We start from the raw sequence: 25,429 nt of genomic DNA, 5'->3' as shown, positions 1-25,429 counted from the left end.
ATTTTGCAAGGTACCAGGCATATCTCTGGCTCTCCGTCCATGCATAGATCAAGTTGCTATCAGTAACTTCCTGGAGAAAAAGAAACTCCAGGAATCTGGAGGAATAATACTAGATAAAATTGTCCAAATCATCCATGCACACCAAAAGCTCAAATTGAGTACTGTAGATGGCCAAGGTCCACAGTGTTGTTGTTTTTAATGGGATGCAGTAGTGTTGGGTGGAAAGCTGAAATGCCTGACTTTTAAGGTTCCTTCCAATTCAGAATTTTTATGGTTTTGCTGTAGGATGTATGTGCTCGTGCTCCATTTTAGAGCAGCACGGAAAGCCCTCCTGGAGGATTCCTCCGGATGAAAGATTTAGGGTGGGGTCATGGTGTCTGCATTTGCAGCCTGTGTCATGGACCCGTGAAGCTAGCGAGGTGCCAGTTTTTCTTTGTGCATATTCTTCCAGTGTGTCAAGGAGCTTGGGGTGCAGGGACCTGAATGATTACACCATCCTCTTCAGATTATATCTTTGAAAAACGTGTCAAGGTCCTATGTCCGGGGTTTGGAGCAGCAGTGCCAGTGTGGAACATTCCTGTTGCGAAAAAGCCACGTGTGTTGGTAAAGATGGAGAAAAGGCAGGACGTGGTCATCCAGTGAGCACTCCAGTGGTTGCTCCTTCTGTCAGCTCTCCCTTTCAAGCCGTCGGGATCCCAGAAGCTTTCACTATGTTCCTTTTTAACTTGTACATTTCATCATGTAATATACATGTTTATTTGTAGAGGGAAATGCAGACTATGTGCATGTGTGTAATACCTATACTCACTATTTCAGACATTGCTAGGTACTTTAATATCTAGGTACTTCATTTTATTGATTGATTGATTGATTGAGAGACAGAGTTCCGCTCTTGTCGCCCAGGCTGGAGTGCAACGGCCAGATCTCGGCTCACTGCAACCTCTGCCTCCCAGGTTCAAGCAGTTCTCCTGCCTCAGCCTCTGAGTAGCTGGGCTTACAGGTGCCTGCCATCAGGCCTGGCTAAATTTTGTATTTTTAGTAGAGACGGCTATTTCAGTAGAGACAGGTTTTCGCCATGTTGGCCAGGCTGGTCTCAAACTCTTGACCTCAGGTGATCCACCCACCGTGGCCTCCCTAAGTGCTAGGATTACTGGTGTAAGCCACTGCACCCAGCCAATGTCTAGGTACTTTAATGTGTAGGTACGATAGCATTTATTGCTTTACGTAATTCATGCAACACCTCTGTGCATTAGGATTATGATCCTCATTTTATAGGTGAGCCACATGGGAGTGAGGCGAGGAGGGATGGTTAGGTTACAGTTGTAAATGGCAAAGCTGAGATAAGACTCAAAATCAGTTTATCTTCAGAACCATTTTGCAAGTAAGGGAGGATCCCAGATCTCAAAGTGCCTGTATCAGTTAGGATGCCTTTGTGCCTTTGGTTGTGAGAAGCAGACTCTACAAACTGGCTTATGCAGGTGAGGGAATATACTGGAAGTTTGCCATAACTGAGAACTCCAGAGGCAGAGCCAGCTTAGGGGAGATTGGTCAGGGCTGTCACTTGTCTCCTGTGGTTTCCTAGGCTCTGTCCTCTTCCATGTGCTTCTCCTCTGCCTCCAACCACCATTGGCTCCTCCATCATTGGAGTAACTCTGGCTCATGCCCATTGGAATCAGTCACTATGGCAAGGGAGCTTTGATTGTACTGGTTGTGTAGGTTAACACAATGGTTTTACAAAACCATCTGTAAAATTTGGGATGGTGGGATACCTCCCCAGACCCAGACTTCTGGACACCCTAGATCGTTTTGGGAAGAAGAAAGAGGAGAAAATACCTGTCAACAATGCCCAAAGGCAGAGAAAGGTGGAGCTAAGGGCTTGGTGAAGGGGAGCTGAGAAGGGAGGAGGTGCAGGCTAGGGAAGGCGAATGAACTGGCTGGAGGGGTTCCCCCTTCTTGTCTTTTTCCTCTGCTTGCTTCTGTGCCAACTTACATACCTAGCCACTCACGGGTCCATCACCCTCTTCTGTCCCTGATGTTCTTTGCCAAGCTCCCACTCTCTTTAATTTACAACTTTGGAGATGCTTTTAAAAGAGCCCAAGTCTGGCCAGGCATGGTGGCTCATGCCTGTGATCCTAGCACTTTGGGAGGCTGAGGCAGGCGGATCACTTGAGGTCAGGAGTTCAAGACCAGCCTGGCAAACTTGGTGAAACCTTGTCTCTACTAACAGTGCAAAAATTAGCCAAGTGTGGTGGTGTGCCCCTGTAATCCCAGCTACTCGGGAGGCTAGGGTAGGAGAATTGCTTGAACCAGGGAGGCGGAGGCTGCAGTGAGCTGAGATCTCCAGCCTAGGAGACGGAGCGACATCCCATCTCAGGGGAAAAAAAAAAAAAAAAAAAAAAAAAGCCCAAGTCTTACTGTGTCACCTTTAAGGTAAAAATCTCCCCTCCTCCTCCACCTGGCTCTGTTTCTTTGTATTTTCCAAGGTCTTCCACAAGAGGGACTTTGCTGTTTTCTTTCTGCAGTTTCTTCAATGGTGTGTTGGTATGGTGCTTTTGGTGGGATAATTTTACTTGGAAAATAATGTTTCTGACCCACGTCCTTCTTTGATTGATTTTTTAAAGATTTATATTTTGCTTTTCTTACGAGTCTTCTGGATTATTTTGGGTGTTTCTCTCTTTTTTGTTTTCCCTGGGAATTTGAGTCTAGCGGGGGCTCAAAAGAGGTTCATTTCTGTAGTGGCTTTGCCTGGTGTCCTCCCAGTCAGAAGTCGGCGACGCTGGTCAGTGGTGCAGCCTTCTCTCCAAACTCTGTCTGCCTTCTTCTTTTCTGATATTCTGAATCCCTAGCTGCCTATTCTCCACTTCTCGTTGAAACCAACTCTTAGAAAAAGGGCTGATGACATGTTAAATTAGCTACTTTGAGTATGTATGTGTATGGATGTATACCCGAGTAATACTCAAACTCTTAATTTGTTTTAATTATGATGCCTTGATTAGGTTATTTAAACTTCAGAACTCCTATGAGGTACATACAAATGCCACATTTTACACATGAAGAAACTGAGGCCCAGAGATGTCAGTTGACTTGCATAAAGTCAGTTTAGAAATAGCAAAGGTGAGATTTGAACCCAGGTAGTCTCTGGCTCCACAGCCTATGTTCTTTTTTTTTTTTTTTAATACTTTAAGTTTTAGGGTACATGTGCACAATGTGCAGGTTTGTTACATATGTATACATGTGCCATTTTGGTGTGCTGCACCCGTTAACTCGTCACTTACATTAGGTATATCTCCTAATGCTATCTCTCCCACCTCCCCCCACCCCACGACAGACCCCAGTGTGTGATGTTCCCCACCCTGTGTCCAAGTGTTCTTACTGTTCAATTCCCACCTATGAGTGAGAATGTACAGTGTTTGGTTTTCTGTCCTTGCAATAGTTTGCTGAGAATGATGGTTTCTAGCTTCATCCACGTCCCTGAACGCATCCTTTTTTAGGGCTGCATAGTATTCCATGGTGTATATGTGCTACATTTTCTTAATCCAGTCTATCATTGATGGACATTTGGGTTGGTTCCAAGTCTTTGCTATTGTGAATAGTGCCGCAGTAAACATACGTGCGCATGTGTCTTTATAGCAGCATGATTTATAGTCCTTTGGGTATATACCCAGTAATGGGATGGTCCACAGCCTATATTCTTAACCACTATGTCTAGTGTGTTTCTCTCTCTGTCTCTCTCTCTCCCTCTCCCTCCTAAAACTTCTTATACATAGATCCGTTAATGTGTATATATAGTCATGGTTGCTGCAAGGATCAAGTTATTTGCGTCTGTGTAAACCTACATATAAGTAAGTAGTGGTAGTAATTATTATGGCTGTTAATGAAATACTTACTGTATACCAGCAATTGTGCTAAGTGCTAAGTACTTAAATTCTCCCATGCTGAGCTTTCAGCAGCCCTACAACTTGTTACTGTATTTATCCTACTCCTACTTTTTAGATGAAATTGGGTTTTAGGATTAATTTATACCAGATTACACAGTTTACAAAGACGGAGACTGAATTCAAACCTCTTTAAAGACTAGTTCTCTTAAAATAGGATCAGCAACAACTCTTACCATTCATTGAGTCCTATGACATGCTGAAGATAAAGGAAAACAATGCTGACGCAGTCTCACTTCAAGCATCCTCTGAGGGAGTTTGGCCTCATTTTATATGAATAGTGTTCCTTTTTACTCTTGAAATTGTCCCATTTTAAGGCCGGGCACGGTGACTCACGATGGTAATCCCAGCACTTTGGGAGGCGGAGGCAGACGGATCACCTGAGATCAGGAGTTCAAGATCAGCCTGGCCAATATAGTGAAACCCTATCTCTACTAAAAATATAAAAATCAGCTGGGTGTGGTGGCACGTACCTGTAATCCCAGCTACTCGGGAGGCTGAGGCAGGAGAATCGCTTGAACCCGGGAGGCGGAGGTTGCAGTGAGCCGAGATCGTGCCACTGTGCTCCAGCCTGGGCGACAGAGCGAGACTCCGTCTCAAAAAGAAAAGAAAGAAATTTTCCCACTTTGAGGAAATGAGTCTGTGGTTTCTGGATGGATAAGAAAACCGAGTTTAGAGGATTTGTGTCACTTGTCCAAGGCCACACAGCAGTAAAAGGATAGACTGGGGTTGGACCTCTGGTCTGTCTGTCTGAAGAGGCCAGGCTCTTCACCCTGACAGTTGCCTGGCTTCTGGTATTTGCTGCCTTCTTGCTCCTCTTCGAGAGCAGTTCTGGCTTTAAAAACAAGTTCTGTGGGCAGAGGTACTCCATGCCCCAGCCTGAGCCCTTGGGGCCCACCTGGGATTGGTGGTGTCTGGGCGATCTCAGGGTTCCCTTCTTTCTTCCCTCCCTCCTGAGAAGAATCAGACTCAGACACCATCTTTTGTGGTCTAGTGTTTGGGAAAAGACGGCTGCACAGTCTCCACCAGCATTTGCAAATTATTCACAAATTATATGCACAGACACGTGGGGCCCAACTACATACGTCACAGACTTGAATGTGGGTCCTGGGAAGCTTCTGGATATGTGAGTTTGGGGGTTGGGCATCCCATCTAGCATAAACTTACCATCTTCATGCTTGCAGCCTTGCAATATACAGGCCCTGTTTTCCCCTCAACATTAATAAACTTTATTTTCCCTGCAGTCGTAGGAGACAGAGGCTCTATAGAAAACTTACAAATGAAAACATATTCTTTTGGGAAAAAAAATTATGGTTATCAATTCCTTCTTTATTAGTTTTCTTTTATTTTTAGATCCATTTGCATGAAAGCAAGAGATTCTCACACCACCCCCTCTTTGTATGATTATGAGAGGCAATAAGAGGACAGATTCTTACGAAAAAAAAAGAAAGTTGGGGGGTGCTTGCCTTATTTGAGAAAGCAGCGATCTGCAGTGATGAAGCTACACATACCACATAGCTTAAGAGAGGAGCTGGAAAAAGTTCTATTTAGGGAGAAGGATTTTTCCTGTGTTCTTGCGGGAGGTAGGAGGGACTCTGGAAGTGACAGTAGCTATCCGTATTCTGGAATAAAAGCTGTTCTCCTGAGAAAAGAAGCAATATTCCTCACTTCTCACAGCCTGTGCCGGGTTTCAGGTTTGGGAGTGGGAATTGGACATTTGAACCTTTCATTTCCTAAATGGATTTGCAATAAATAAAACTAGAGTTAAGGCCTCATTTCAGTAAACATGGGGGAGCTGTTGGAAGCTGCTGCTCCCTGTTTCAGACGATTATCTCCCACTCAGTCCTGGTGGGCATTATGTATGCCAGGTGGGAGCGGAGACTGATTTTGTCCTTCCTCGTTGAAGCCTGGAAAAGTCTAGTATCTTTTATCAGATGTGGGGTGGTTGGCTGTTTCCTTTTCTCCTCCAGCCGTGATATTTTTAAAATTGACAGCCCCGTTGTGATCCAGGGTGATGAGAGAGAGACTGACATTTTAAAGTTTCAGAACATGTTTTTCAGCTCTTCTTTGGATTGCTAATGTGAATAATAATGCCACATTGAACACTTATCCTGTGTGATGCTGTAGGAGTGTGGTAAACATCTCATAAATCTTCATGGCACTGCTCGCTGCAGCATGGCCAGTCGTGGAACTCCCTGCCTCCGTCTCCTCCTCTGGGCACGCTCAGCGGCTTTCGCTGTTTGGGTGGAAAGCTGTTTGTGGATATTAAAGGAGATGGTGCTTGGTCTAGAAGAGGTGCTCAATGTCAGTGTCTTCTTTAGCCCCTCCCCTGGCCCCACCTTCTCCTTTCTTTTTCCCGTGGCTGGGGTTCTGGGGAAGTCCCTGAACACAGTGAGAAAGGGGTCTGTTTTCTCCTGAGTAATTTGAAAATCTTGGCTAAGAATGGGGGAGAGAAAGGAGGGTGTGGATGCTACTAGATGAGGGCTTGGGAACTCCTACATTTCCTATGGAGGAAGAGTTTCAAAACTTGTGTTTTTTTGCTTCTGTGCTTTGTTTTTTTTTTGTTTTGAATATGTGACTTGATTATTCTGGTTTGTAACGTTGTCTTTAGGAAATGAAAGATGCCTCATTATTTTCTGATTCCCCAATATCCTGCCCTCTTAGAGGTTTCCTAGTAACAGATTTTCCTGGTTAGACCTTGCCCTCCTGTGTTAGTTCATTCTCATGCTGCTAATAAAGACATACCCCAGACTGTGCAGTTTATAAAGGAAAGAGGTTTAATTAATTCACAGTTCAGCATCATTGGGGAGGCCTCAGGAAACTTACAGTCATGGTGGAAGGGGAAGCAAGCACATCCTTCTTCACATGGCGGAAGCAAGGAGAAGTACCAGCAGGGAAAATGCCAGACATTTATAAAACCATCAGAACTCCTGAGACACACTCATTATCACGAGAATAGCATGGGGGTAACCACCCCTTGTGATTCGATTACCTCCTAACAGGTCCCTCCCATGACATGTGGGGATTATGGGAACTACAGTTCAAGATGAGATTTGGGTGGGGACACAGCCAAAGCATATCACCTCCTAACAAGTATAATCCTAGGGTGTCTGTGGCCATAGTGCGTTCTGTTTTACCGAATTGACGTCTCTGAGTCTGAACACTGGTTCTGCTGCTAAGTGCTCCTGGACTCTGAGGCTCTGCATTTAGGCTCTCTGGGCATCTATTTCTCACATAGAAAAGGGAACAGATAATAAAAAAGCCTACCCTTTGGGGCTGTTGTGAGTAGTAAACGAGGTAATGTTATCAAGTGCCTGTCTTAGCATGCAGTATGCACTTCACAAATAAGACACATAAAAATTTCTTTTTCCCTTGGACACAAGACTTAGAGTATTTTTCCTAGGACGATGGTGGTAGTTGTGAGTAGTAATATGAGTAGCAATGGCACTAGTGCTGGCAGTAATAGTGGTAGCACTAGTGCTGGTGGTAATAGAAGTAGTAAGCCTTTGGCTTGGCTTCCATAATGAAAGTCTATAATGATTTCTATATAATAATCTCTGCTCTTTAGCAGCATTTTTCCAACAGAAATTTATCCACAAAGTGCCCAATAACCTAATGATAAGGCATTGTTAGCAGTGAGATATTCCATACAAATGAATTTTCAGATGAAGTGGCACTTTTCCCTTTGGGCAGCAACATTTCTAAACACAAAATGAAACCAAAGAGGCATAATGATTTTGTGGAAAATGTTCCAAGCTAGTATTTTTCTTCCTTTGCAAACAGAAAAGACTGAAAATAATTAAATTTTTTTGTAATATGACTCAGTTCCCCTTTGTGCCATATTATAATCCATGGAAATTACTGAGTTGTGCAGAAGAGTTTACTCCTAGGGTATACGGCCCCAAAGGATCATGCTTTTTTAATTCTTGAGACTGCTCTTTGTTCTTCTTTTTTAATTTTTTTGGCCAGCCATAAGGATACTACGCAGACATGCTCACCATTCCTAAACTGCCTGGGGAAAGTTTAAAGGTGGCTACAGCCTTTCCAGTGTACAGCACAAAGACATTTTAATTTTAACGATTTATCTCGCTCATGAGCTTTTCTCATTTACTTATAGAATAAAGTTTTCATTCTTCATTTAGAAGGCTTGTCTTTATAACTAGTACAAGTTATAAAACAGACCATCTATCCTTTATATTCTCTTAAGAAATTTGTGTTTGTGGTAGGTAAAATGAAAAGTTACTGCCGTTGTTTTTGGTAGAATTTACCTGGTGTTCACCTTGAAAGGATATGTGCTTGTGGGCCTTTTAAAGCAAAAACAAAATAAAAAAAGGATTGAAACTTCTGGAGTTATCTAAATAAATATTCTTGGTATGTATTGCTGTGAAAACAAAATTCAACAGAGATTTTAGATGTACATGTCAGTTATATCTTATATTTTGTAGAACTTGAGAAGTTGGCATGTCAGATTAGTAGATGCTCTGGATGCGGAGTTTTTCAATCTGTGTGACAGGTAGGATACATTTAAACTTTGGTCAGCTTCCGGAGAGGCATAGCCTGGTCTCTCATCATATATCTGAAGGCAAAAAGATAGATGGAAATCTCTAAGCAGTATGAATTGTAAGTATTTCTGTTGAGTTATAAATACCTCAAGGAAAAGAACCATCTTAGTTTTCTTTTATTCACTTAACAAATATATATTGGCTTTTGAAGTAGTTGAGTGTAGAGTTCTAGAGTTAAAAATATTTTGGACTTAGAGAAAAAAAATATTGGTTTAAATTCCTGCTGTATCCTTGGATGATTCAGTGTAGGCCAGTTTCCCTTCATAATAGTTATCGAGGGGCTACTGGGTGTCAGTTGCTATGCCAGGTGTATTAGCATGTTCTCACGCTGCTAATAAAGACATACTGGACAGTGGGTAATTTATAAAGGAAAAAGGTTTAATGAACTCACAGTTCACATGGCTGGGCAGGCCTCACAATCATGGCAGAAGGTGAATGACCAGCAAAGTCATGTCTTACATGGTGGCAGGAAAGAGAGATTGTGCAGGGGAACTCCCATTTGTAAAATTCTCAGATCTCATAAGACTTATTCACTACCATGAAAACAGTATGGGGGAAACCCCCATGATTCAGTTATCTCCACCTAGTGCCGCCCTTGACATGTGGGGATTATTACAATTCAAGGGGAGTTTTGGGGACACAGCCAAACCATATCATTCTGCCCTCAGCCCCTCCCAAATCTCGTGTTCTCTCATTTCAAAACCAATTATGCCTTCCCAACAGTCCCCCAAAGTCTCAACTCATTTCAGCATTAACTCAAAAGTCCACAGTCCAAAGTCTCATCTGAGACAAGGCAAGTCTCTTCCACCTATAAGCCTGTAAAATCAAAAGCAAGTTAGTTACTTCCTAGATACAATGGGAGTACAGGGCTTGGGTAAAAATACCCATTCCAAATTGGAGACGTTGGCCAAAATGAAGGAACTACAGGCCCTGTGTATGTCCGAAATCATATGGGGCAGTTAAATCTTAAAGCTCTGAAGTGATTTCCTTTGATTCCATGTCTCACATCCTCTAGGTCATGCTGATGCAAGAGGTGGGCTCCCATGGAGTTGGGTAGCTCTGCCCCTGTGGCTTTGCAGGGTACAGCCCCCATCCTGGCTGCTTTCACAGGCTGGTGTTGAGTGCCTGAGGCTTGGTGCAAGCTGTTGCTGGATCTACCATTCTAGGGTCTAAAGGACAGTGGCCCTCTTCTCACAGCTCCACTAGGCAGTGCCCCAGTGGGCACTCTGTGTGGGGGATCCAACCCCACATTTCCATTCCACACTGTCCTAGCAGAGGTTCTCTATGAAGGCTCTGCCCCTGTAGCAGACATCTGCCTGGACATCCAGGCATTTCCATACATCCTCTCAAATCCAGGCAGGGGTTCCCAAATCTCAATTATTGACTTCTCTTTACCCCCAGGCCCAACAGCATGTGGAAGCCACCAAGGCTTCAGCCTTGCACCCTCCGAAGCAATGGCCTGAGCTCTATGTTGGCTCCTTTTAGCCACGGCTGGGATACAGGGCACCAAGTCCTGAGACTGCAGAAAGCAGCAAGGCCCTGGGCCTGACCCACGAAACCATTTTTTCCTCCTAGGCCTCCAAGCCTGTGATGTGAGGGGCTGCTGTGAAGACCTCTGACGTGCCCTGGAGACATTTTCCTCATTGTCTTGGCAATGAACATTTGGCTCCTCATTACTTATGCAAATTTCTGCAGCACGCTTGAATTTCTTATCAGAAAAAGGGTTTTTCTTTTCTATTGCATTATCAGGCTGCAGATTTTCAAAACTTTTATGCTTTGCTTCTCTTATAAACGTAAGTTCCAATTCCAAATCATATCTTTGTGAATACTTAAAACTGAATGCTTTTAACAGCACCCAAGTCACCTCTTGAACGCTTTGCTGTTTAGAAATTTCTTCTGCCAGATGCCCTAAATCATCTCTCTCAATCATCTCTCTCAAGTTCAAGTTTCTACAAATCTCTAGGGCAGGGGCAAAATGTCACCAGTCTTTTTGCTAAAACCTAGCAAGAGTCACCTTTATTCCAGTTCCCAACAAGTTTCTTATCTCCATCTGAGACCACGTCAACCTGGACTTCATTGTCCATATCACTGTCAGCATTTTGGTCCAAGCCATTCAACAAGTTTCTAGGAAGTTCAAAACTTTCCCACATCTTCCTGTCCTCTTCTGAGCCCTCCAAACTGTTCCAACCTCTGCCTGTTACTCAGTTCCAAAGTTCCTTCCACATTTTTGGGTATCTTTATTGCAGCACCCCACTTCTGATACCAATTAACTGTATTCATCTGTTCTCACACTGCTAATAAAGATACACCCAAGACTGGGTAATTTATAAGGGAAATAAGTTTAATGGACTCACAGTTCCACATGGCTGGGAAGGCAAAGGAGAAGCAAAGGCACGTCTTACATGGCAGCAGGCAAGAAAGCTTGTGCAGGGGAATGCCTTTTTTTTATAAAACCATCAGATCTCATGAAACTTATTCACTACCACGAGCACAGTATGGGGAAAACCGACCCCATGATTCACTTATCTCCACCTGGCCCTGCCCGTGACATGTGGGGATTATTACAATTCAAGGTAAGATTTGGTTGAGGACACAGCCAACAAATAATACCAAGTATGGTGGACATAGCTGAGAACCAGCTGGATGCTTGGTCCCTGGCCTCCTGGACTTTACTGGGCAGAGTTTCATGAACTCTGTCATCCTCATATCCCTTTATAGTGTTTGGCCACATCTTTTTAAGACCTTGTTATTTACTTAAATACATTAAAGATATTAAGAAGTTTATGTCATTCTCTATAAATAGCAGGGAACCACAGGAACTAAACCATGTTCAAGTCTGGCTAGATGCTGCTACTAGCCAAAAGCTATCTGAATGGAAACTCTCAGTTCCTTCTTACCAAGTGTTGAAGGGCTGTAAGGACACACTAACAGTGTATTGAGGCTTGCCTGGAATGCATTAGAAGAATTGTCAAGGGAGGGGGTAACTTTCTCACTAAGTTCTTTTGAACTGAGAGATGAAGATTTTTAAGGCTGACTTACATATTTGATTTTTCTCATTCTGATTGAGCTGAGTGCAACATGTTGGGAAGGGCTTCATGCAGGAAGCCTGTGGTGAATGGGGTCTGGAAGAAGACTTTGGAGTTGACTTGGAAGGAAGATAGTTTGGAGGCAGGACTGGTCATAAAATCACCTTTATTTGCTTTTGAAATATTATTTTATATCAGGTGTCAAATGTAGAAATCTGAAATTCTGGAAATCAAAAGCTGTTTCAGAACAATATTGAGATATCACCCATGAAGATCCTGTCTTGTTAGGAGGAGCATAGGGAAAATGTCCTGATCAGTGCACTCACTTATTGCCATGGACAATAACATCACCACTGAGAATAAGGTCACCAGTCTAACTAGTGCCCCATATTCTGTAAAACTTGCCTCTCCAGTGCTTTTCCAGAGGTTTAGGTTAACCAGCAAATCAGAAGTCTCAAAGATCTTTTCTAGTTCCTGCTTGAAATTGGGTAGAAGATAATACCAGCTGTTATGTGGAAGTATAGCATGCCATTCACTTAACTTGGAATGAAGCAAAACATTCTGAGAGGGAAGACCTATTACAGTGCATGTGTACCATTATCTTACTTTTTCTTTTTTTCTTTTTTTTTTTTTTTGAGATGGAGTCTCACTCTGTCACCCAGGCTGGAGTGCAGTGGCACAATTTCGCCTCACTTCAACCTCTGCTTCCCGTGTTCCAGTGATTCTCCTGCCTCAGCCTCCTGAGTAGCTGGTACTACAGGCAGGCGCCACCACGCCTGGCTAATTTTTGTATTTTTTAGTAGAGATGGAGTTTCACTATATTGGCCAGGCTGGTCTCGAACTCCTGACCTGGTGATCCGCCCACCTTGGCCTCCCAAAGTGCTGGGATTACAGGCGTGTGCCACTGTGCCCAGCCTATCTTACTGTTAAGTTGTAATGGTGTTATAGGCAGGACAGGTATTTGGTACTGAGGAAGGCTCTTCAAGGATGTGAGAATTAAGCTGAGTGAGACCTGAGGGAAATGCCAGGGGACCCCCTCAGGAGGGGAGGCTCTGAAGGGAGGAGAATTCTCGGAGACCCTCTGGAGGGAGTAGGGAGAGAGAGAGGTCCCCAACCTCCTTCTGAGGCACCTCTTTATAAGGTTGGAATATTTTGTACTGTTTCCTATCTCTTGGAGAGAAGAGTCCACCCTTTCCCAGGTAACCTCTCTCAGCCTTGGAGAGGCTGAGATGGAATTCCAGGGACCAAATCTAATTAATTCCTCAAAAGAGAAGTGCCTTTTGGCTGGGAGTAGCAATATTGAATCTCACCTTGATAGCTCCTGGTGGAGCAATTTGGAGAGAATATATTGGGGATGTTTTTTTCCAATTAATATGCTTGAATAAGAACTTTGGTGCTCCTTTGCAGTATAAAATGAATGTATAGTAAAAATAAGAGCCTTTTTCTTCTAACAAGTGCCTTATTAGAACTTGGAAAGCCACCTTCCCTGTCTTCCCAGCACCTGAATACTGTGCCCTACTTATGCCCAAAAGACAATGGACTTCTTGAGGAATTTTTGTAACTTAGAAGCATGTTTTTGCTACCTACAGGATTAAAAAAATAAAAATAATAAAGATGCTGTCAGACTTGGCCTCCAGGCAATTTAGTGCTGCCTGTGGCTTCTGGTACTGTGCATTTTAAACAGTCCTGCCTCTTCTCCTTTTTATTTTTTTACCACCCCGCCCTGGTTATGGCAACTTAATACAGCGTGTCTAAATATCTACCCCTTGTTTGCACAGAAATAGTGCACAAATTAGATAAAATGGCATTTCCTTTCTCTCTTGACAGCTTGGAATTTTTTTTTTAAGTGGCTTTGACAAGATTCAGGGCCAAATTATGAAATCACCAGGTGACCCTTTCTGTTCATCAGCTGCTAATGAACTTAGAAAATTGAGATCTCATCTGGCAGACAAACTCATTTTGTTTGACAAGCAGCTTAAAAGTATTTGTAAACGAACAAATTATGTTTTTTCCCCTCCAGTTGGCCCTGTGATCACTACACATGGGTTTTACAGTTTTGTTTGTTTCTTTTTTAAACTTGTCAGAGGTCTGTAGAAACCAGGCACTGGGTTTCATCCTGTCTTGATTCCTTTCATGTTGTGCATTGTTAGCCTAGGGTAGGTGATTCACACTAGCCACTCTGGTAGTAATCGGTTAGGGTATTAGAAAGAGTGCTGGATGTGAAACAGGCAGGCCTGGGGTGAGATACTGTTCACCCGTTACTCATCGAGTGACTTTATGAGTTGTGTAACATCTGAATACTTCAGTTTTCTAATTCATAAAATGGATGGCTAACTTAAGTGGGGTGTGTGTGTATGTATATACACATATATACGTATATATACACATATACACATGCATATATGCATATATACACATGCATATATGCATATATACACATGCATATATGCATATATACACATGCATATATGCATATATACACATGCATATATACACACATGTGCATATACACATATATGTATATACACATACACATGTGTGTATACACATGTATATACCCATGTACACATGTATACACATGTGTATACACATATATGTACACACGCACATCTATAATATACAGTATATATACTGTACAAATATAGTATAAATATATACAAATATAAACTGTGTGTACATTATACATACATGTGTATATACATATGTGTATGTGTGTATGTATATATACTATACAGTATACATACTGTATGAATATATGGTATATATATTGTTTATGTACAAATATAAACTCTGTGTGTATATAAATAAAATAAAGATTCATTTTGTGCATATTAGTACCTGTGAGTGTCTCCTGAAAGCAGGACAGACTTCTTTGAGGGTAGAATGCCACTTTTATTCTAACTTTTCAATGCATTATTGACCTTGCACTGGAGCACTTAAACTCTGAACTGGTTTAAAAAGTGAGTTAGTGCACTAGAAATCCTTACCTTCCATTTTTGTTCCCTCAAATTTAAGCGAGAAGTTAGTAGTTCTTTAGTTAACTTCCAGGAGCTCCCACGCTATACACAGGCCATATGGTGACAAATAGACATTCTGGAGTCAGATTGCTGGGTTTATATTTTTGTTCCATCGTTTACTGGCTTGTGACTTTGAGCAAATTGCTTTATTTCCTCTTCTATACATTGGGGATAGTATTAACTAATTTACAGGGTTGGATTTTAGTAAGACAATGTATGTGAAGCACTCGTGTATGTAGAGCTTGGCATTGCAGAAAGATACTGCTTAGTATATGATAGAAAATACTACTGCAAGTCGTAATGTTATTGGTTTGTTCATTAGCAGAAAGCAGTTGTTGCAGTTGTTAAACAAAGCGAAACGAAAAGGCATTCTAATTAAGCAGAGTCTAGTGAGAGCCCAGAGGAGTCTGAGTTGGTTTTACCAAAGAGGAGGTCTCTGAAGGATGGATTGGAGGTAATCTTGGATCTGCCATGCACTAAAAGGGGAAAAAGAAAAAAGAAAGAGAGAGATTGTCTTAGTGATTTAGAATTGATTGGCTTTACCAACTTGGAAGCTCCTTTTAAACACATAGGTCCTCTTTAGAGCCAATTGAGGAAAGACCACTCTAATCTCCCTCTACCGCCCACTACTTCCACTACTTCCAGTAGAGCCTGGTTGTCAATAACCACCAGGGAAGTTAGAGCCCATTCTGCAGCAGTGATTGTCAGAATCATGCAGTGGCACCAGCACTGCCATTCTCTTGTCCTGCGACCATATCCTTGGCTGGGTTGCAAGCAATTTCTCATATGTCGTAGGCCACAATGGATACTTGTTTGATTAAATCAACAACAACAACAATAACAACAAAATACTGCTCTTCTGTCTGGAGAGTACTTTTAGTACACACCTCTTCTTCCTTTCATGATAACTCTCCGTACAAATTTGTGTTTTTTGAGATGGAGTTTTGCTGTGTTGCCCAGGCTGGAGTGAAATGGCATGATCTCAGTTCACTGCAACCTCTGCCTCCCAGGTTCAAGCGATTCTCCTGCCACAGCCTCCCAAGTAGCTGGGATTACAGGCGCCCGCCACCATGCCCAGCTAATATTTGCATTTTTAGTAGAGATGGGGTTTTGCCATGTTGGCCAGGCTGTTCTCGAACTCCTGACCTCAGGTGATCCACCGCCTCAGCCTCCTAAACACATTTTTAAATATCTCAGCCTTCTAGTCCCTTTTCCCATGATTTGGCTATAATCTCAAACTGCTCTTGCAAATTTTTTTTTTTTTTTTTTTCTGAAGAAACATAGTGCTCAAAGGGACTCTCATCACTCTGATAAGAGGGAAACAGATCCAGTGGATTAACATGTTTTGCTAAGTGCTGTGATAGGAGACCTAGAAGACAAGCTTTTGGCCCTTTATATGATCTTGAGGGAATCTCCTGACCTTTTGGATACTTAGTCTTTTCGTCTGTAAATTGAGTACCATAGCATTTGTGTCACAGCATTACAATGCCGATTAAATCAGGCCGAAGCACTGTAGTGTATGGCCTAACACGCTACGGTCTGGAAATTTCTCAGGAAAAATAAGGGTGTGATGAGTGGAAGTGGAACACTCCCTCTCTCTCTCTCTCTTTTCTTTTTTTGTTTTTAAACTTGATTCTGTTTTTTTTTTGGTTTTGTTTTTTTGGAGACAGAGTCTCACTCTGTTGCCAGGCTGGAGTGCAGTGGCGTGATGTTGGCTCACTGCAACCTCCACCTCCCGGGTTCAAGTGATTCTTCTGCCTCAGCCTCCCGAGTACCTGGGATTACAGGCACGCATCACCACGCCCAGCTAATTTTTTTATTTTTAGTAGAGACGGGGTTTCACCATGTTGGCCAGGATGGTCTCGATCTCCTGACCTCGTGATGCGCCCGCCTTGGCCTCCCAAAGTGCTGGGATTGCATGCATGAGCCACCGCGCCCGGCCCAATTTGATTCTTTATTTTGGTAGTAGCTAATCTGTGTGATGAAGCCCTGACTCTTCATTGTTCTTGTGTCACTGATGTAAAACAACAACACATTTAAATGTGTGTTTAAAATGTACAATTCATATAATGTACAATTTAGTGGTTTTTAGTATTTTCACAAGGTTGTGTGATTGTCACAACGAATTCCAGAACATTTTCCTCACTCCCAAAAGAAACCCCATATGCATTATCAGTCACTGCCACTCTCCTCTTCTTCTAGCTCCTGATAACCATGTTCTGTCTCTGTGGATATGGACTGGGAGAGACAAAAAGGATAGGGGCTACTCTCCCTCCCATCTTAAATGTGTCTCAGTCATGAACCTTGCCATATTTTAGTGCTTTAAAGATTTTTAAAAATAGTTGATTTGAGAAGGAGGAGGATAAAACAAACAGCAGAACCCAAAAAGAAGAACTCGGACTCCAGACTTAATTCTATCCTTTGCCCTCTGGCTAACTTTGGATATGCCAATTCTTTGTCTGAGCCTCATTTTCCCCATGCAGATAATTTACATTGTATTACAGAACTACCTCCTCCCCAAGCTCTCTTTCAGGCTTAAATTCAGTGATCTTGAGTGTGTGTGTGTGTATATGTATATACACACACACACACATTGATTTTCTTTTGCCGTGTGCTGGTTCTTTCAGTCTCTTGCTGCTTTCTGTTATCCACGGAGCTGGCATTGCTTTCTATTTTTATCAGTGTGCTATTTAAATATAGAAATAAATATCTTATGTATATCTATTTGTGTGTGTGCATAAAGCAGTGGAATTTATGGACTAATGCGGTCACTTACGTAAATTACTTAGCACGGGGTTTGGCACATAGTAAGTGCTAGATAAGTATTATTTGCTAGGTGAGTGATGGGTCACCCTGGGGTAGACCAGTTGACATTTGCTCATATGGAACTTGTTCAGTGAATTGTCCTAAGTGATCACAGTTGGAAGCTGCCTTGGTCTTTGGATGGGGCTTCTGCTGTCTGCATTCTTTCCTCTTTGCTTTCACTAGTTTCTGGAACATGTCAGTGTGAATTTTTTTTTAAGGCAGAGTCTCGTTCTGTTGCCCAGGCTGGAATGCAGTGGTACAATCTCGGCTCACTGCAACCTCCACCTCCCAGGTTCAAGTGATTCTCCTGCCTCAGCCTCCCGAGTAGCTGGGATTACAGGCACCCGCCACCATGCCTGGCTAATTTTTGTATTTTTAGTAGAGATGGGGTTTCACCTCATGTTGGCCAGGCTGGTCTTGAACTCCTGACCTCAGGTGATCTACCCATCTTGGACTCCCAGAGTGCTGGGATTACAGGCGTGAGCCACAGCACCTGGCCGTCAGTGTGAAATTATAGATTTGGAAAAACAAATCCTGTGAGAAGAGCAATTTACCGTACCCTGCTCTCTTCAAGTGGCATGGGAAATGAAAAATGTCCAAACTAAGACAAATTTATTGGATACCAAAACCACCAGGCTATTGATTCTTAAAGCCAGACAACAAGGTTATGAATTGGGTGATAAAAATGGAAAGCATTTAGCTTGACTTCTAAGACGGGGGCAGCTTTGTGCTATCACAGTTATTGGGTTCTACTGACAGCCCCACAACTAATGACCTAGCACTTATTAACCAGAGTGTTTACTCTATGTGCTACATCTGTCTAATGTGTTGTGTGAGTGAGATATATCTGAACAATTTGATTTTGTATTGAGGCCGGGATGCCTGAGACTTACTCTGTAACTTTGAAGGCTGCAAGAACATTAGCTAAAAGTTCCTTAGCAGCAAGGAAAGCAAGAAATTGTTCTAAGCCCTAAATAGTTTTGCACTGCTGCAGAGGAGGGATTTATGTCTCCTGATGGATTTTGGAATGGATAAGCAGATGTTGTGTGTTAGATGTTAGAGATCAGTTATTGAACCCACAGTTATTTTAATTTGGATGCTGAAATTCAGAGAGGCTGTGTTCATCAGGGTCAGAGTCAGTTGCTGACTGAGATTTCCTAAAGCTTGGCTTCATGCTCCTTCTTTCACACCCTTCAGAATGTTGAGGCCTGTGGCAGCTGTCAAGGCCGTCCTGTCCATCCTCCAGCTGCCTGGAGTGAGCCCCACTGCTCTTCGACAGGGGCTGCTGGGGACTGGGTATCACTGACCCCGTGGAACTGAAATGCCTCTTTTTGACTCTGTCTCACAGTGGTTTACTCTTGTCTTTTACTCGATGGTGCAGGTAACTGTTATGGGTTGAATTCTCTCTCCAGAATTCATATGTTGAAGTTCCAACCCTCAGTGCCTCAGAATGTGACCTTATTTGGAAATGGGGTTGTTGCAGATGCAATTAGTTGAGGTCATACTGAAGCCACTTGGGTCCTTAATCCATTACAACCAGCGTCCTTGTAACGGGAAGTTTGGACACAGACGTGCACACAGGCAGAATGTCGCGTGAAGGTTGGAGTTGTGTTGCCACAAGCTAAGGTCCTACCAGGAGCTAGGAGAGAGGCCAGGAACAGATCTTTCCCCAGCGCCTTGAGAGTGAGCGTGCCCTGTTCACACCATGATCTTGAACTTCTAGCCCACAGAACTGTGAGATAAATTTCTGCTGTTTAAGCCACCCAATTTGTAGCACTGTTGTTATAGCAGCCCTGGCAAACTGATACAGTAGCCCAGTGAGCATTCTATACCATGAAAGTAGAATTAGGAGAGGAAGATACAGTAGACTCTTCTTTTTTTATTTTAATTTTTTTTAATTTTTTTGAAACAAGAGTTTTGCTCTTGTTGCCCAGGCCAGGCTGCAGTTGTGCGATCTTGGCTCACTGCAACCTCCGCCTCCCGGGTTCAAGTGATTCTGCTGCCTCAGCTTCCCAAGTAACTGGGATTACAGCACACGCCACCACACCTCCACATCTGGCTATTTTTGTATTTTTAGTAGAGATGGGGTTTCACTATGTTGGACAGGCTGGTCTCCAACTCTTGACCTCTGGTGATCCACCCACCTCCGCCTCCCAGAGTCCTGAGATTACAGGCATGAGCTACCACGCCTGGCCTTTTGTTTTAAAATGATCAAACTGTCGCTAGGAACTTGATTACTTCTCACTGTAGAGCTGCTGGGTGCCAGATTACAAGCTAGGTACTTCCTGGTTCCACTCTGTACTATTGTGTGTAATGTATGGCATATTATTTAACCTACCCTGAGCTGTGGTTGTCTGATGTGTACAATAATGAGCGGAATAATGATAGACAAATATTAGGAGTTTGGGGTGGATTAAGCACCCACCGTAGAGCCAGACATATATAATGAAATAACCACCCTTCCTTGTGTGGTTCTAGAACCTTATGTGCTAGATTCTAGAAATTTAGAATCATTAATAATAACAAAGATAAATCCCATGTATGCAGAGCGAAGAGATTTAGGTAAACTTAAGAAAAGGCATTCATCTCAAACAAGTACTTACGCGCAAATGTTTGTAGCAAAACTATTCACGGTGGCCCAAAGTAAAAGCATACCAAATATAACATCACCTGATGAATGGATAAACAAAATGTGGCCTATCCGTGCAATGGACTATTAATCAGCTGTAAAACAGGATGCTAGGCTGGGTGCGGTGGCTCACGCTGGTAATCCCAGCACTTTGGGAGGCCAAGGCGGGTGGATCACCTGAGGTCGAGAGTTCGAGACCAGCCTGGCCAACATGGGGAAACCCTATCTCTACTAAAAATACAGAAATCAGCTGGGTGTGGTGGCAGGCGCCTGTAATCCCAGCTACTGGGGAGGCTGAGGCGGGAGAATTGCTTGAACTCAGGAGGCGGAGGGTGCAGTGAGCCGAGATTGCGCCACTGCACTCCAGTCTGGGCGACAGAGCGAGACTCTTTCTCCAAAAAAAAAAAAGGATACTGCGCTGACATGCGCTACAACATGGATAAACCTTGGGTACATGGTGCTGAGTGAGAGGAACCAGACCCAAAAGGCCATGTGTTGAATGATCCCACATACATGGAATATACAGAGCTGCTAACTCTATAGAGGCAGAAAGCAGATGCTGGTTGCCAGGGACGAGGAGTAAGGGAAAATGGGAGGTGACTGGTTTTCTTTCAGATTGATGGAAATGTTTTAGAATTAGATAAAGGAGTGGTTGCTCAACATCGTGAATGTACTAAATGCCATGAATTGTACTTGTTAAAGTGGTTAATTTTATGTTATGTGTATTTTGCTGCAATAAAAAGAAAAAGCCCATCTCACTACAAGGATATTTATGTGGCTCAAATCAGGGGGTACCTTGAAACAAGGGTTAAAGGGCATTGCTGTTGGAAACCATCACACGGGGTACAATTCAAGGTTCTTGGAATCAAGAGTCCCTGTGCTTTATCCTTATAGAGACTTTTTCTGTGACCTGAGGCAACTCACGTTTCCATCTGTCTAAAAGAATTTCTTTCCTGACTCTTTTCCTCCTGTGGTGGCTTTGGTGACCCTTTGATGACTTCTCCTTTCATTGCACCTCATAACTAGGACTGTGTCACAGGTCATCCCTGAACCAATTCCGGGCAAAGGAGATGTTGCTCTAAAGCATGAGACCAGTCATGGTTTATCCCCTGCAGCTACAGGCGCCACTCCTCAGCATAGTGTTACCCTGTGTGACTGAATCTGCAATGTGTTAACAAGGAAAGCCCCCCAAAACAGGGGCATGACTGTTGGGAGGGCCCCCAGCAGGGCATCCCAGAAGAAAGTTTCACATTGGCCTTTGGGCCTCCACCTAAACAAGCCCTTCTTGTGCTCGGCCTCAAGGTCATTAGTCCTTCCTTCCTCCCTCCCTTCACCTGCCTTCCCTTCCCCTTCCGCTTCCCCTTCCCCTTCCCCTCCCCCTCCTCCTTCCCCTCCCTCCCTCTCTGTTGCCCAGACTGGAGTGCAGTGGTACCATCATGGCTCACTGCAGCCTTGACCTCCTGGGCTCAAGAGATCCTTCCACCTTGGCCTCTCAAGTAGCTGGGACTGCAGGCATGTGGCACCACACCTGGCTAATTTAAAAAATGCTTTTTTTGTAGAGATGAGGTCTCATGTTGTAGCCCAGGCTGGTCTTGAACTCCTAGGCTCAAGGGATCATCCAATCTCAGCCTCCCGAAGTGCTGGGATTACAGGTGTGAGACACAACACCTGGCCATTGATTGTCTTAAGCACAGATCCCATCATTCCTGCTGGGAAATCTCGAGTGGCTTCCTAGGGGCTGTGGAAGGAAGTTCAAATTCTCCTTCACTGAGCATTCAAGTCCTGTCCCAGTCCCATTATCTGAGTGTTCTCTGTACCTTTTCTTCTGGAAGGAGCGGTTGGTTGCCACACTGTGTGGTTCCAGCCATTCATTTTTTCTAAGGGTTCTTTCTGCCGGGAATGACTTCTCTCTCCTTCTCACTCTTTTGAAATCGTGCCATCTTCTGGCTCAGCTCATTTTTTCCTGAGAATCATGTGTCCCTGGCTCCCGACTTATGTTCATGTTTGTGGTGTTTGTGTCTGCCTGACTGTCCTGTACACCCTCTTGAGGCCCCTCGAGAGCAGGGGCCCATGTCCTGACCACCTCTGCATCCCCATTCTCCAGCCCGGGACCTGGCCTAGCATGTACCCCAGTCAGTATGTGCCTTGTGGACTGTAGTGAATGGCAAAGGGTAGAGAAAAGGTAAAGCAATAGCTGTCTTCCCTGTATCATTTGGCACCAGAGATATTTGTATGAAATCTCCCTAGGCCTTGGAACTTGGAAGAACAATACACTGCACGTTAGACAAGTCAGGACCCTTCAACACTAAGGAATGCCAGAGTGCATTTCCCAGTATTGGTCCTTGTGAAATGCTTATGTGTATTTGCTTAAGCAGAATGAAAATGTAAGGCCTGCCTGCTTATGTCGTCCGTTTCCAGAATGAAAATCAGAAGAACAAAGATCGAAATACTCCAAGGCAGGGCTTCATAGGTAGTCCCATGGATGTGATTAAGGGCTGATTTAACATTCAGAAGAAAAACATAAAAATCAGCCTTCCTGAAGCTGTAGTCTGACCCCGGGAAGAATGTATATCCTCAGGAAAGATAAATTTGCATTAAAGATCTCTTTGGCAATGCATTGTTGAAAGAGGTTAATATTGTAAGTGGAAAATTTTGGTTACTTCTCGATTCTTTCCTCCCATTTGCTTCTGTACCTGTGTCACCCCAGAGAGATCTCTATGCTAGAAGTAATATCCACACCACCTGCCTGCCTGTGGCTCAATTAAACTTGAGTTCCTGCCCTTTTAAAGCACAATCCAGATTGTGTGCAACAATACAAAGGGTGGAAATTAAGAAAACTCATTGGGATGCAGATCAGTGCACTTCACTTCCCCAAGCCAAGGGAGATGACTCTGGAGGAAAAGATAAAGATGACCACAGTGAATTTGCAGGTCATCTTTTGTGCATGTGCTTGGTTGAAACATCCTTGGAACCTTTCAGTGAGGGAAAGGTCCTCTCTGAAGAAGTGCTTGCCTTAAACCAGGGTTTCTCAGTCTCAGCCTTATTGTCATTTAGGGCATAATCCTTCTTTGTTGTGGGACTGTCCTGTGCCTTGTAAGATGTTTATTAGCATTCCTGACCTTGACCCACCCGATGCTGGTAGCATCCCACCCTCCTCTTTGTTTTTTTTTTTTTTTAAGACAGTGACTTGATCTGTCACCCAGGCTGGAGTGCAGTGGCGCGATCTCGGCTCCCTGCAACCTCCACCTCCTGGGTTCAAGTGATTCTCCTGCCTCAGCCTCCCCAGTAGCTGGGATTACAGGCACGCGCCACCATACCAGCTAATTTTTGTATTTTTTAGTAGAGATGGGGGTTTCACCGTGTTGGCCAGGCTGGTCTCGAGCTCCTGACCTCAGGTTATCCACCCACCTCAGCCTCCCAAAGTGCTGGGATTACAGGCATGAGCCACTGAGCCCTGCCAACCCCCCAGTCTTAATAATCAAAATTGTCTTCACATTGCCAAATGTCTCCTGGGGGTAAATTACCCCCTATTGAGAACCACTGACTTAGAGGCTCCCCATGGGGAAAAGCAGAGTTGGTGTGGGAAAGTCTAGCAGTTAAAAGAGGCAGCAGGTGGAAAGGCAGAGAAGTGTGAGGCCACATAGCAGCTTTGCCCATGTGGTGTTCCTGGATTAGAAGGTGTGATTTGGACCATGCCAGGGTATGAAGCTGGAAAGGTGAGGTCGACAGGGATCCGATTTTGGAGGCCTTTGCTACCAAATTGAGAGAAGCACATTCAATTTGAAGCTGGAAATCTTGGGGTTATTCCCAGTGCCTCTCCTACAGCTGTGGGACCTAAGCCACTTAACCTCTTTGAACCTCAGTGCCCTTTTCTGTTAAGTGGAGTCGCACAGATGGATTGTAAAAGCTGAGTGAATTAAGGCCATGTGAAAGTGTCAGTATGGTACCTGGGTATCCTAGTTGCCCAATAAATGTTTTCTTCTTTCCTAAGCACTGTCACATCCAGTTAAATCCGGTTCTCTATAGTTCTGCTGCCACTAACTCCTGCTGCTATTTATCCAGCCTGTATTACGGCAAAGCTTCCTGGGCTGTCTGCCTCAACTCCATTCTCAGTCTGATGTAAAGGTTTAGAAAATACTGAAACCTGCACAGTCCAGCACCGTGGCCACTAGCCCATGTGGCTCTTAAGCACCTGAAGCGTGGCTACTTCAAACTGAGATGTGCTGTCAATGATAAGATGCACTCTGTATTTGAAGACCGAGATGAGAAAAAGAACTAAAGCGCCTCATTAGTAATGCTTTATATTGATTACATGTTAACATGCTAATATATTAAGCATACTAGGTTAAATAAAATATTAAGATTAATGTCTGGCTGGGCATAGTGGCTGACACCTGTAATCCCAGCACTTTGGGAGGCCAAGGGGGACGGATCACCTGAGGTCAGGAGTTCAAGACCAGCCTGGCCAACATGGTGAAACCCCATCTCTACTAAAAATACAAAAATTAGCTGGGTGTGGTGGCACGTGCCTGTAATCCCAGCTACTCGGGAGGCTGAGTCAGGAGAATTGCTTCAACCCGGGAGGTGGGGCTTTCAGTGAACCGAGATCGCGCCCCTGCACTCCAGCCTGGGCCACAGAGCAAGACTCCGTCTCAAAAAAAGAAAGAAAGAAAGAAAAAGATTAATGCCTCCTATTTTTTTTAACCGTTTTTTTAAGTCAACTATGGAGAATAAGGTAAGTTTTGTAAGAGTGGCCATTGTCTTATCCAAGGAAGCCTATTGATTCTTCATGAGAGAGTGATTTTCTGGTGCTAAATTTTGAGACATAATTTGTTTCACAGGGGTAGTCTCTTTTGAAAAATGGATATGGTGCCTTCAAGAAGAGCAGTAGCATATTGAATAATGTGTTTGGAGGAGTTTTTTTCCATCCGCCCCCCCACCCCCACCCCGCCCTTCTGGTAGATGTAAGAGTATTCTTTCCTTTTTCGGTAGTTCTTCCTTTTCCAAGATACACAGCCTTGAGGCAGAATCAGAGCACATCTTCCCCACCTCACACATGATTTGTGGTTATCAAAGCAAACAAACAGTAGTGTCTGTACTGTCCTTAGATTTTGATTGGTCGAACAGCTATAGTCAGTCAATTTATTTTAGTCCTATTGATACTACATAGCATCTCATATTGTTGTTTGATAATCGTATTTTGGATTTCATTTGTTCTCTTGAAATCCTTGCAACAACCACGAGTGCCTGATATTGCCATGGGCTTTCCCAGAAAAATGACGGGAGGCTCCAGGATAACAAATCAGTTGCCAGGCTCCTGCAGCTTGTATCTGCAGAGCTGATGCTTGAGGCCAGGTTTCCTGACTCCCAGAGCTTTGTAAATGCTGTGAGGCCCATGTGAAATGCAGACTGTGCCTTGGAGTTTGCTTGTTATATAACAGAGACAAGATGGGCA

At 43.6% G+C, this 25,429-nt stretch overlaps 1 protein-coding gene and 1 long non-coding RNA gene across 12 annotated transcripts in view; one reads left to right on the top strand and one right to left on the bottom strand.

Moving 5' to 3' along the window:
- The window catches only part of LARGE1 (LARGE xylosyl- and glucuronyltransferase 1), an 851,853-nt gene that overhangs the window by 124,749 nt on the left and 701,675 nt on the right, over positions 1-25,429 (top strand). The gene's annotated exons all lie outside the window — the stretch shown is intronic.
- LOC104003753 (uncharacterized) overlaps positions 14,839-25,429 on the bottom strand; it is a 59,042-nt gene continuing 48,451 nt past the window's right edge. The window contains exon 6 of the long non-coding RNA XR_008541841.1: positions 14,839-15,016. This is a non-coding gene — a long non-coding RNA (uncharacterized LOC104003753). The remainder of the gene's footprint in view (positions 15,017-25,429) is intronic.

This window comes from Pan troglodytes, chromosome 23 (genome assembly GCF_028858775.2).
Source record: "Pan troglodytes isolate AG18354 chromosome 23, NHGRI_mPanTro3-v2.0_pri, whole genome shotgun sequence".
Classification (NCBI taxonomy): domain Eukaryota; kingdom Metazoa; phylum Chordata; class Mammalia; order Primates; family Hominidae; genus Pan; species Pan troglodytes.
Note: the sequence above shows the minus strand (reverse complement) of the source record. Positions and strands in the feature narration are given on the sequence as shown.